Genomic DNA, 12,922 nt, shown 5'->3' with positions numbered 1-12,922 from the left:
CACTGGAACTTGACATTCACCTCCAAAGACCAAGCATATGTATTTGTGCAGCAAGGCAGCAGGCTTTGGAGTTCAACAGATTAGGACAGAAATCTGAGTTTTGCCTCTTGTGAGATAGATAACTGGACATGAGATTTAACCTTTGTAAGTCTTGTTCTTACATTAGGAATGATAATAGAAGAGAGAAAACCACTTAGCCTGGCTTAGGCAATATCTTGATCTCCTCCTAGACCAGGCCTCCATAGATGGGGTGGGGAGGGCTATGACTCATGGTCTGCTGCCTGCTTCCCAGAAGCTCCTACCTCACGGAGCTGTTGTCAGAATTACCTGGAATAACAGGTCATCACACACAGAGAACTGTTTCCCAAATGGAGGCCACAATACTCTAATACTGGAACCCTCAGATATCTGGATTAAGTGCCTTGAAATTCGTGAGTGCCTGCAGAATTTCTTCTTTTCGATTTAAGAAGTTTCTTTCTAAAATAAAAATGTCCAGCCTTAGTAAATAGCTTATGTGCCACATCTGAATGTTTTCTTGGTTACTCCTGGCCATCATTATTTCATCCATTAATAGCCTGAGCAGTAGAGACAGTTTTAAAGCTCAGCCTATTTGATAACTAGAAGCTTGTGCAGTTGGACACCCATTGCTTTCTTCCACCAGCCCTACCCGCAGCCCAGCTCCTTGTCATTGAAACTATATGATTCCCTTGTGTTTGGCACAGGGACCCTGAGCCCTTTGACCTTTCCTGTGAAGCAGGAGGATGGGAGACCAGACTCAGTTTGCTCCTACTCTGTGCCAAGCAAGCACTGGAGGCTTCCAGGTGGACTGACTGTCACAACAGCTGTGTGTGGGAACCACCACCCCATTTTATCCAGAATGAAAGACCTTCATAAAGGTTACCTAACTGTCCTGAGGTCACAGAGCTTACATAGACGTGGATGTCCCCTACCTCTGACACTACCCAGTGGCTGTTCTGCAGTTTTAGGGGCTTTCAGTCTACAGATCTGCTGTGAGCAATCAAAGATAGTGCTCCTTTCTCTCTGCTTCATGGTTTCCTCCTCCTTTGAACCAGGTATGGGCTGCTCTTCACCTTATGCTGCCTTCTCTCCCCACTCTGTCCTCCTCTTTACACTGCCCATTCCCATCACTTCTTTTGCCAGTTTCTCCCCATAATCTAATATTACAGCAGGGAAACAGATATACACTACGATACATAAAATAGAAAAACAGGGGACTTCCCTGATGGTCCAGTGGTTAAGAATCCGCCTAGTGATGCAGGAGACTTGGCTTTGATCCCTGCCTGGGGAACAAAGATCCTACATGACGTGGGCAATTAAGCCCGAGAGCCACAACTAGAGTCTTATCTGCAAGGATCCCATATGAGCAAAGACCCTGCATGCCACAATGAAGACCTGACACAGCCAAAAATAGGTAAATCTTTTTAAAATAAATAAATAAAATAGAAAAATAAGGAGCTACTGTATAGCACAGGGAACTATATTCAGTATCTTGTAATGACCTATAATGGAAAAGAATCTGAGAAAGAAAATACACACACACACACAAATGAATCACTTTGCTGTGCACTTGAGACTGGGCTTCCCTGGTAACTCAGCTGGTAAAGAATCTGCCTGCAAAAAAAAAAAAAAAAAGAATCTACCTGCAATGCAGGAGACCCCATTTCAATTCCTGGGTCCAGAAGATCCCCTGGAGAAGGGATAGGCTACCCACTCTGGTATTCTTGAGCTTCCCTGGTGGCTCAGATGGTAAAGAATCTGCCTGCAATGCAGAAGACCTGGGTTTGATCCCTGGGTTGGAAAGATCCCTGGAGGAGGGCACGGCAGCCCACTTCAGTATTCTTGCCTGGAGAATCCTCATAGGCAGAGGAGACTGGTGAGCTACGTCTGTGGCATCACCAAGAACTTGAAACTAATACAACATAGCAAATTAACTGTATTTCATAAAAACAACAACAACAATAACAACAACAACACTGCAGGGAAAGCTTGATCCTGTATTCACATCCATCAGTTAGAGTTCTTTCTCCCCATGCTTCCCACAGCATGTCTGCCAAGCCTGCAGCCACATCAGATGTCACATACTTCCCCACAAAGCATTGTCATCCTCAGTCCTCAAGGCTCTCAAAGATGATAGCTAAACAGTTCCCTTTTAATGCCCACATTCTTGCCAAGAAGAAGGATAGATGCAACAACCTCTATGAATGGTGTTCGAACCGCACATTCTTGCTTCTTCCAGGCCCTCTGGCCAAGGTCTCAGGAAACTCTGCTCCCTCGGGAGTTTCCAGGAAGCTGCATGGCCCTCAGGTGGGGACAGGAGAAAATATTGAGAAACTGGACTGGAAATGTTGTCCTACAAAGTTATGTGTCAATCATATATTTGCAAAACAAGTTTTGACCAAATGCCTACTATCCTAAAGGGAGGCTGCAGCAAACATCTAACAAGGTAATGGATTCTTTTTTTGGCCATTCCACGTAGCATGCAGGATCATAGTTCCCCAACCAGAGACTGAACCTTTGCCCCCTGCAGTGGAAGCTTGGGGTCTTAACCGTTGGACCACCATGGAAGTCCCAGTGATGAATTATTTTAGTATTAAAAAAAAAAAGAAAGCAACCTTCCCTGAAAAAAATACCCTCCAAGACCTTACACTTAATACTCTGGCATGTACTAGGTGCTCAATAAATGTTTAAGTGAATGAATGAAAAACTGTTCGGATGGAGCATTTCTTCAGGCTGTAGATACGCTCTCTGTATCCATCTACTGTTGCCCAAACAAAGCAAAGAGGGAAGAAGGAAGGGAACATTTTGCAGCCTAGCATAGCCATTTATTGGCTTCCCAGGTGGTGCTAGTGGTAAAAAACCCACCTGGATCCCTGGGTCGGGAAGATCCCCTGGAGGACACAGAAACCCACTTCCGTGTTCTTGCCTGGAGAATCCCATGGGCAGAGGAGCCTGGCAGCCTGCAGTCCATAGGGATGTGCAGAGTCTGACACGACTGAAGCAACTTAGCCCACACACACATAGACATTTATTTGGTCTAAGTAGCATTTTTAAAGTTTCTTTAAAGTTTCTCAAAATCACCAACTCCAAATGACTGTTGATTACCTAATAATTATTTAATATAGAACAAAGTATACGGTAACACCCACTGGTTTCATGTAGAAATTCCTTGCACATAGCAAGAATTCAGTAAAGGTGTGAAAAAAAGTGAAAAAAATGAATGCTTTGAAATGAAATCCATTGCAGCATAGGTCTGTACTATTAAAAGCATGCAGAGTAAATGGAAGAAGGTCAATAGGATTTGAGTCAATAACAGAGGAGAGAGAACCTAGGTTGGCACTAAAAAATAAACAGTATTTTACGATGAGGATCTGGATATGATAGTAATTGCTCACATCCAGGTAATATATGTACACAGTAAAAAAAAAAAAAATCAGGGCAGTAAAATGCTTATGATGATAGGAAGCCCTGCTGCTCATCCCCTTTCCGCCCTTCATCACAATTTGAGAAGCAGCCAGTTCTGTTTAACTTGATTACATTTTTTCTAAATTATATGCAATTGTTGGAATTCCAGCTGAGCTATTTAAAATCCTAAAAGATGATGCTGTTAAAGCGATTTACTCAATATACCAGCAAATTTGGAAAACTCAGCAGTGGCCACAGGACTGGAAAAGGTCAGTTTTCATTTCAATCCCAAAGAAGGGCAATGCCAAAGAATGTTCAAATTACTGTACAATTGCACTCATTTCACATGCTAGCAAGATTATGGTCAAATTCCTTCAAGCTAGGTTTCAACAGTATGTGAACCAAGAACTTCCAGATGTACAATCTGGGTTTAGAAAAGGCAGAAGAACCAGAGATCAAATTGCCAACATGTGCTGGATCACAGAAAAAGCAAAAGAATTCCAAAAAATTTTACTTTTACTTCATTTACTATGCTATAGCCCTTGACTGTGTGGATAATGACAAACTGAGGAAAATTCTTTTTTTTTTTTTCAATGTAAATGTTTTAGTAGCAACTGCATTTGTACCATACACTCAGCCATTGAGACTGTATGTGATAAAGCAACCAGGTATGGCTCTATATCAACCCTCCATAAGTACAGATTTCACTCTGGGCAGTAACACCAACTTTGGTGGGTTTTCTGGTTTTTTTGTTTTTTTTTTTTTTACTGTGCTAGGTCTTCGCCGCTTTGCACATGCTTTCTCCAGTTGCAGCGAGTGGGGGCTACCCGCTAGTTGCAGTGCGAGGGCTTCTCATTGTGCTGACTCCTGTTGTGGAGCACGGCTTTAGGCACACAGGCTTCAGTAGTTCCGGTTTAGAGCACAGGCTCAGTGGTTGTGGAGCACAAGCTAAGTTCCGCTGCAGTGGAAAATTCTTAAAGAGATGGGAATACCAGACCACCTTACCAGTCTCCTGAGAAACCTGTATGCAGGTCAAGAAGCAACAGTTAGAACCAGACATGGAACAACAGGTTCACAGTTGGGAAAGGAGTACGTCAAGGCTGATTTGTCACCCTGCTTATTTAACTTATATGCAGAATACATCATGTGAAAAGCCAAACTGGAAGACTCACAAGCTGGAATCAAGATTGCCGGGAGAAATATCAGCAACCTCAGATATGCAGATGATACCACTCTAACGGCAGAAAGTGAAGAGAGACTAAAGAATCTCTTGATAAGAGTTAAAGAGGAGAGTAAAACAACTGGCTTAAAACTTTACATTGAAAAAAGTAAGATCATGGCATCCAGATCCATCATTTCATGCCAAATAGGTGGGGAAAAAGTAGAATATTTTCTTTTCTTGGGCTCCAAAGTCACTGCAGATGGTGGCTGCAGACATGAAATTAAAAGACGCTTGTTCTTTGGAAGAAAAGCAATGACAAACCTAGACAGCATATTAAAAAGCAGGCATTCCTTTACCAACAAAGGTCCATATAGTCAAAGCTATGGTTTTTCCAGTAGTCATGTACGGATGTGAGAATTATAAAGAAGGCTGAGTGCCAAAGAACTGTTGTAGTGAGTGGGGGCGGAGAAGGCGATGGCACCCCACTCCAGTACTCTTGCCTGGAAAATCCCATGGACAGAGGAGCCTGGTGGGCTGCTATCCATGGGGTCGCTAAGAGTCGGACACGACTGAGCCACTTCACTTTCACTTTTCACTTTCATGCATTGGAGAAGGAAATGGCAACCCACTGCAGTGTTCTTGCCTGGAGAATCCCAGGGACGGGGGAGCCTGGTGGGCTGCAGTCTATGGGGTCTCACAGAGTCGGACACGACTGAAGCGACTTAGCAGCAGCAGCAGTGAACGGGGGTTACTCTTTGTTGCAGTACTCAGACCTCTCACTACAGTTGCTTCTCTTCTTGCAGAGCACAGGCTCTAGGCTTCAGTAGTTATAGTACCCAGGCTCAGTAGTTGTGGCCCACAGGCTTGGTTGCTCCGTGGCATGTGGGATCTCCCAGGACCAGGGATCAAATCCATGTCCCCTGCACTGGCAGGTGGATTCCTATCCACTGTGCCACTGTGGAAGTACCCCACACCATCTTCACTGTCACTCCGGTTCTTAGTGTGTCCCTTAACTGATTTCATGATAAAGCCCAGATTGTTGCAGAAAAACATCCCAAGTCAGATTTTGCAAAAAGGCTCAGTGTAAAATTTGGTCACTATTCAGTTTGGCTACCCACACCAGACATGCTGGGGACCAGCTGCACCCATGTCTCTCACATGGCTGAAAGTGAGTAATAAACCACTCAAGTAGATCAAGCAAACACAAGTGGGGGGTTATTGAGAGGACACAGGGTCTCTCAAGGATCCAAGGTCACACAGAGTTGCCAGACATCATGGAATCCTAGAACCAAGATTGAGAAAGCCATTAGGAAGCAAGAAAGCCACACTCCCCACCTTCCCAGTCCTGTCCCCTCACCTCCATAAGGTGGCAGAATCAGGACTCATCTCTGTAGTTTTCTTTTCTTCTCTCTCTACATAGCTGCCATCTTTGCTTCTCTAGCACAAGATGAAAAATGGGCAGAAGATGAAAAATGGCCACAAGAGACCAACATTGAATTCACTGCACATGTGGTCAAAAGTGTGCTAGAATTTTGTATCACCAATCCTAAACTCAGAAATCATTGGCCAGGCTTGGGCGAAATATCTTTTCTTGCTCCAATCAGCTGGGCTCAGTGGCATCAGGGTTCACATGGGAGGCTCTCTACTTAAAAAGTGTGTGGTTGGCAAGACTGTGATGGGGAGGGAGAAAATAGCTGTCATGCCTAGTATAGTAAATGAAAGTCCGTTTTTATTGCTAATAAATATAATTACAGAATTTACATCTGAGGGATATTAAAGATCATCTAGTTTAACTCTCTTATTTCATGGATAAGATTCATGACCCAAGAATGTCCTTTTATATTTATTAATGTTGTTTGGATGTGAGAGTTGGACCTTAAAGAATGCTGAGCACCAAAGAATTGATGCTTTTGAAATGTGGTACTGGAGGAGATTCTTGAGAGTCCCTTGTACTGCAAGGAGATCCAACCAGTCAATCCTAAAAGAAATCAACTCTGAATATTCATTGGAAAGACTGATCCTGAAGCTGAAGCTCCAATCCTCTGGCCACCTGATGAGAAGAGCCGACCTGATGCTGGGAAAGACTGAGGGCAGGAGGAGAAGGGGGCGGCAGAGGATGAGATGGTTGGAGGGCATCATCAACTCAACGGACATGAGTCTGAGCAAACTCTGGGATACAGTGAAGGACAGGGAAGTCTGGCGTGCTGCAGTCCATGGGGTCACAAAGAGTCAGACCCAACGGTTAAGTGACTGAACAGCAGCAACAATGTTATCTGATGCTAACTTGTTTTCATAAGCCTTTATTGTTGGCTAGCTTTCTGAAAGACAAGGTTATTTATTCTCTGGGAGGAGTTCAGAGGGTAGGACCACTGAAGTGACACTACCTGAGTTCAAACTTCAGCTCCACCATTTACTAGCAATGTGACCTTCGGAAGATTAGTTAACCTCTCTGTGCTTCAATTTCCTGCACCATAAAATGTGGTATTAATATGACCTACCTCACATGAGTAATGTGAGTTCTAAATGAGTTAATAAGTGAAAATTATTTTAAATTTTGCCTGACATAGATTGAGGGCCATAAAAGTTTATGAGTCATCAATAGTGTCATCACTTAAATACCCTGAGACAAATGCATTAGTCAGCAAAATCATCTGGAAACTATTAGAACAAGGAGCCATTAGTTAAGTTACATAAAAGCTAGGAGTATATATTTACTTCTAACAAAGATTATTTTCTAATTTTTTCCAATTTAGAATTCTTCCACACAATACAAGTGCAGAAAAGTAGAAAGAAAATAAAATCACTGATAACTACAACACTCAAAAATAAGCATGGGTACATTGCTGCCTTTTTTTTTTCAAACTATTTCTGTGCATTTTTATTTGCATAGTTGTGATCACACTGTTTATATAATTCAGTACATTGCTCTTAACCACTTAATGTTATAGCATATGCATTTTTCTCATGTCATTAAATATTTTCAAATGCCTGTAGCTATCTTAATGGCTGGGTAATAGTACAGTATGCAGATATATACTGATTTCTTAAAATAGTCCCCTATTTGGAAAACATAGGTTATTTCCAATTTTAAACTCTTTAAAACCCTTAATCCAGATTGCCAAATTACTCTCCAAATGATCTGGCTCAATTTTCTCTCCCATCAGCAAAATGGATGTTTTCCTGTATGCTCAACTGAGATGAGTGTTATCATTTTTAAAATCATTCCTAAGTTGATATATATTAAAAGGCACATCATTCTTCTTTTAAATTATATTTCTTGGACTTCCCTGATGATCCAGTTGTTAAGACTCCATGATTCCACTACAGGAGAAGAGGTTCCATCCCAGGTTGGGGAACTAAGATTCCGCATGCCACACAGGATGGCCAAAAAAAAATTTTTTTAATTGAAAAAATAAAATTTAAAGAAATAAATTATATTTCTTGAATATTAACTGATGGTATTAAACATTTTTCTAGGTCAACCATGTATAATTTCTATTGACAACATGTCAATTCACGTCCTTTGCCTATTTACCATTTGAAACCTTACCCTTATGTATTATTAGGTATTCTGTAGATTGTTAGGCTTTAAATTTCTGCCTTATTTGCTATAATAATTATCTCAATTTATGTGCATTTTTTGATTGAGCTATAGTTGATTTACAATATTGTGTTAATTTCAAACGTACAGCGTAGAGATTCAGTAGTTTTGCAGATTGTATTCCGTTATAGGTTGTTATAAGATAATGGATACAATTCCCTGTGATATAGAGTACATCCTTTTGCTCATCTGTTTTCTTTTTTTTTTTATTTAAATTTATTCATTTTAACTGGAGGCTAATTACTTTACAATACTGTATTGGTTCTGCCACACATCAGCATGAATCTGCCACAGGCGTACACATGTTCCCCATCCTGATCCCCTCTCCCACCTCCCTCCCCGTACCATCCCTCCGGATCATCCCAGTGCACCAGCCCCAAGCATCGTGTATCAAATCTGGACTGGCGATTCGTTTCTTATATGATATTTTACATGTTTCAATGCCATTCCCCCAAATCATCCCACCCTCTCCCTCTCCCACAGAGTCCAAAAGACTGTTCTATACATCAGTGTCTCTTTTGCTGTCTCGCATACAGGGTTATCGTTACCATCTTTCTAAATTCCATATATATGCGTTAGTATACTGTATTAGTGTTTTTCTTTCTGGCTTACTTCACTCTGTATAATAGGCTCCAGTTTCATCCACCTCATTAGAACTGATTCAAATATATTCTTTTTAATGGCTGAGTAATATTCCATTTTGTATGTGTACCACAGCTTTCTTATCCATTCATCTGCTGATGGACATCTAGGTTGCTTCCATGTCCTGGCTATTATAAACAGTGCTGCGATGAGCATCAGGGCACACATGTCTCTTTCAATTCTGGTTTCTTCAGTGTGTATGCCCAGCAGTGGGATTGCTGGGTCATAAGGCAGTTCTATTTCCAATTTTTTAAGGAATCTCCACACTGTTCTCCATAATGGCTGTACTAGTTTGCATTCCCACCAACAGTGTAAGGGGGTTCCCTTTTCTCCACACCCTCTCCAGCATTTATTGCTTGTAGACTTTTGGATAGCAGCCATTCTGACTGGCATGAAATGGTACCTCATTGTGGTTTGGATTTGCATTTCTCTGATAATGAGTGATGTTGAGCACCTTTTCATGTGTTTGTTAGCCATCTGTATGTCTTCTTTGGAGAAATGACTGTTTAGTTCTTTGGCCCGTTTTTTGATTGGGTCGTTTATTTTTCTGGAATTGAGCTGCAGGAGTTGCTTGTATATTTTTGGGAAAACTATTACTCCTTGGAAGGAAAGTTATGTCCAACCTAGATAGCATATTCTATCTAGAGACATCACTTCACCAACAAAGGCCCGTCTAGTCAAGGCTATGGTTTTTCCTGTGGTCATGTATGGATGTGAGAGTTGGACTGTGAAGAAGGCTGAGTGCCAAAGAACTGATGCTTTTGAACTGTGGTGTTGGAGAAGACTCTTGAGAGTCCCTTGGACTGCAAGGAGATCCAACCAGTCCATTCTGAAGGAGATCAGCCCTGGGATTTCTTTGGAAGGAATGATGCTAAAGCTGAAACTCCAGTACTTTGGCCACCTCATGCGAAGAGTTGACTCATTGGAAAAGACTCTGATGCTGGGAGGGATCGGGGGCAGGAGGAGGAGGGGACGACAGAGGATGAGATGGCTGGATGGCATCACTGACTCGATGGACATGAGTCTGAGTGAACTCCAGGAGTTTGTGATGGACAGGGAGGCCTGGCTTGCTGTGATTCATGGGGTCACAAAGAGTCGGACACAACTGAGCGACTGAACTGAACTGAAGTCAACCACTTGTAAAAGAATGAAACTAGAACACTTTCTAACACCATACACAAAAATAAACTCAAAATGGATTAAAGATCTAAACGTAAGACCAGAAACTATAAAACTCCTAGAGGAAAACATAGGCAAAACACTCTCTGACATAAATCACAGCAGGATCCTCTATGACCCACCTCCCAGAATATTGGAAATAAAAGCAAAAATAAACAAATGGGACCTAATTAAAATTAAAATCTTCTGCACAACAAAGGAAACTATAAGCCAGGTGAAAAGACAGCCTTCAGAATGGGAGAAAATAATAGCAAATGAAGCAACTGACAAAGAATTAATCTCATCTGTTTTCTATATGGGCTTCCCTGGTGGCTCAGATGGTAAAGAGCTCTCCAGCAAAGTTAATCCCATACACCTTATTTTGTCCCTCCCTACTTCCTTCTTCCCTTTGATAACCACAAATTTATTTTCTGATTTTGCATATATGTTTCTCTTTTGCATATGCATTCATTTGTATTATTTTTTAGATTCCACATATAAGTAATTATAGTATGTCTTTCTCTGTCTGACTTATTTCACTAAGCATAATGTTCTCTAGGCCCATCCACATTGCTAAAAATGGCAATATTTCATTTTTTATGGCTAAGTAGTACCCAATTTATGTACATTTTAAATGCAGTCATCAGACATTTTTGCATGCAAATTTTAAAATCTTTTTATCATTATCTGCCAATTTTTTTTTAATTTCACATCTTACTTATAGCTTAGATGAGCCCCTAACATTTAAGTATCAGGAAATACTCCCTTATATTTTCTTTCAGGTTTTACTTACGGCATTTTTTTTTTTTCTATCTAGAGTATTTTGATATAGGTAAAGTTTAAAATGTATTTTTTCTTCCCAATAGCTAGCTAATTGTCTCAATCTCATTTACAATTAACTCAGCCATTTTCCAGAATTGATTACCATTAGTTACTGAATTGTTATAAAATTATGGATCGTCTCAAGGCTCTTTTTTTTCCTGATTAAACTCAGTTAACCCAAGTTATCCCTGCCTCCTTTTTCTCTGGGCATTTGCACCTGATCAAGCATAGAACTAGGGCTTCCCATGTGGCTCATTGGTAAAGAATCCACCTGCCAATGCAGGGGGCGCAGGTTCTATCCCTGGGTCAGGAAGATCCCCGGGAGGAGAAAATGGCAATCCACTGCAGTCTTCTTGCTGGGATAATCCCAAGGATAGCAAAGCCTGGAGGGCTACAGTCCATGGGGTCTCAAAAGAATAAGACAGGACAGAGCGACTGAGCATGCAAGTGGGCATGGAGATAGTAACATGGAACAGTCTTTGGTCCCAGAAAGTCATGTGTTTCCATCTAAGGTGAACTTAATTCCACCTGGTCTTTGGATTCCTCTCTCTACCATCCCATCATCCATTCTTTTTTTAATACAGATATTCTTTTTCATTTAGTTATAAGATATTGAATATAGTTTCCTGTGCTATACAGTAAGACCTTGTTGTTTATCCACCCTATATTTAACAGTTTGCCTCTGCTAATCCCAAACTCCCAGTCCTTCCCACCCCATCCCACCAGCCCTCGGCAACCACAAGTCTGTTCTATGTTCTATGTCCGTGAGTCTAGTTTTGTTTTATAGATATGTTGATTTGTGTTGTATTTTAGACTCCATGTATAAGTGATATCATATGATATTTGTCTTTCTCTTTCTGACTTACTTTGCTGAGTATGATCATCTCTAGCTCCATCCATGTAGCTTCCAAATGGCATTATTTCATTCTTTTTGACCATCATCCGCTCTTGACTCATCATCCATCGTGACTCTGCTATGGTCTCTAGCTGGCACAGTCCATGGTTAACTTCTGATAATGTCCCATGTTACTCCCTCTAGGACTCTTTCAGCCTCCTGGTCTGTCTCAACGCTTCGCCCTGCCTCCTGGAGGGCTTTGCCATACCATCTTGCTTGCATGGACTCTCTGGTGCCAAGATGGCCACTGTCTGCAGCATCCACTGGAGATCAGTGCACAGGCCCACTTGACTGTATTAAGGCCCACCCTAAATGTACTGGCACTGCTCACACCTCCTGCTCCTGCAGGACCTCTGGTGAGACCAGGCCCAAGCTTTGCTCCTCACTGTCCTTTCTGCCTCTTTGGAATTCCTCCTTCCCTTCCCCAGTTAATTTTTACCTTATAGCATCCTATACTTCTCCCAGCCCAGTGTCATCTTTGACCCCACCTTCTCCTTTTCTTCTCATCACAAATCTATCAGATTTTACCAAGTCCATTGGATTTTACCTCCTATATATCTCATGCGTGCATGCTAAGTTGCTTCAGTCGTGTTCAACTCTTTGTGACTCCATCAGCTGTAGCCTGCCAGGCTCCTCTGTCCATGGGATTCTCCAGGCAAGAATATTGGGGTGGGTAGCCATGCCCTCCTCAAATATCTCTTAAATGTACTCAATTTTGTTTCCTCTGCTTACCGAGGTGGAAGCCCTCATCATCTATGACCTGTACTTCCTCAGATCTCCCTCGGCCGCTTTTGCATCCTTTCAAAGCACTCTCCTCACAGAAGCCACTGAGATCTTAAAAACAGAAATCTGATGTGTAACTCCTATTTTGTGTACTTTGGCAAATTTCCTTTGCTCTCAGGATACAACTCCAGATCCTACCTGTGCGTGTATGCTAAGTCCCTTCAGTTGTGACTGACTCTTTGCAACCCTATGGACTATAGCCTTCCAGGCCCCTCTGTCCCTGGGATTCTCCAGGCAAGAATACTGGAGTGGGTTGCCATGGTCTCCTGCAGGGGATCTTCCCAACCCAGGGATCGATCCTTAGTCTCTTATATCTTCTGCATTGGCAGATGGGTTCTTTACCACTAGTTCCACCTGGATCCGGCCCAGGCTGGCATATATGAGTCCCTGCCCACTTCAGCTATGTTCAAAGGCACCCGCCCCATGACACCTGCTG

Source organism: Bos taurus, chromosome 14 (genome assembly GCF_002263795.3).
Source record: "Bos taurus isolate L1 Dominette 01449 registration number 42190680 breed Hereford chromosome 14, ARS-UCD2.0, whole genome shotgun sequence".
Lineage (NCBI taxonomy): Eukaryota > Metazoa > Chordata > Mammalia > Artiodactyla > Bovidae > Bos > Bos taurus.
The sequence above is the reverse complement of the archived record's forward strand: the minus strand, read 5'-3'. Positions refer to the sequence as shown.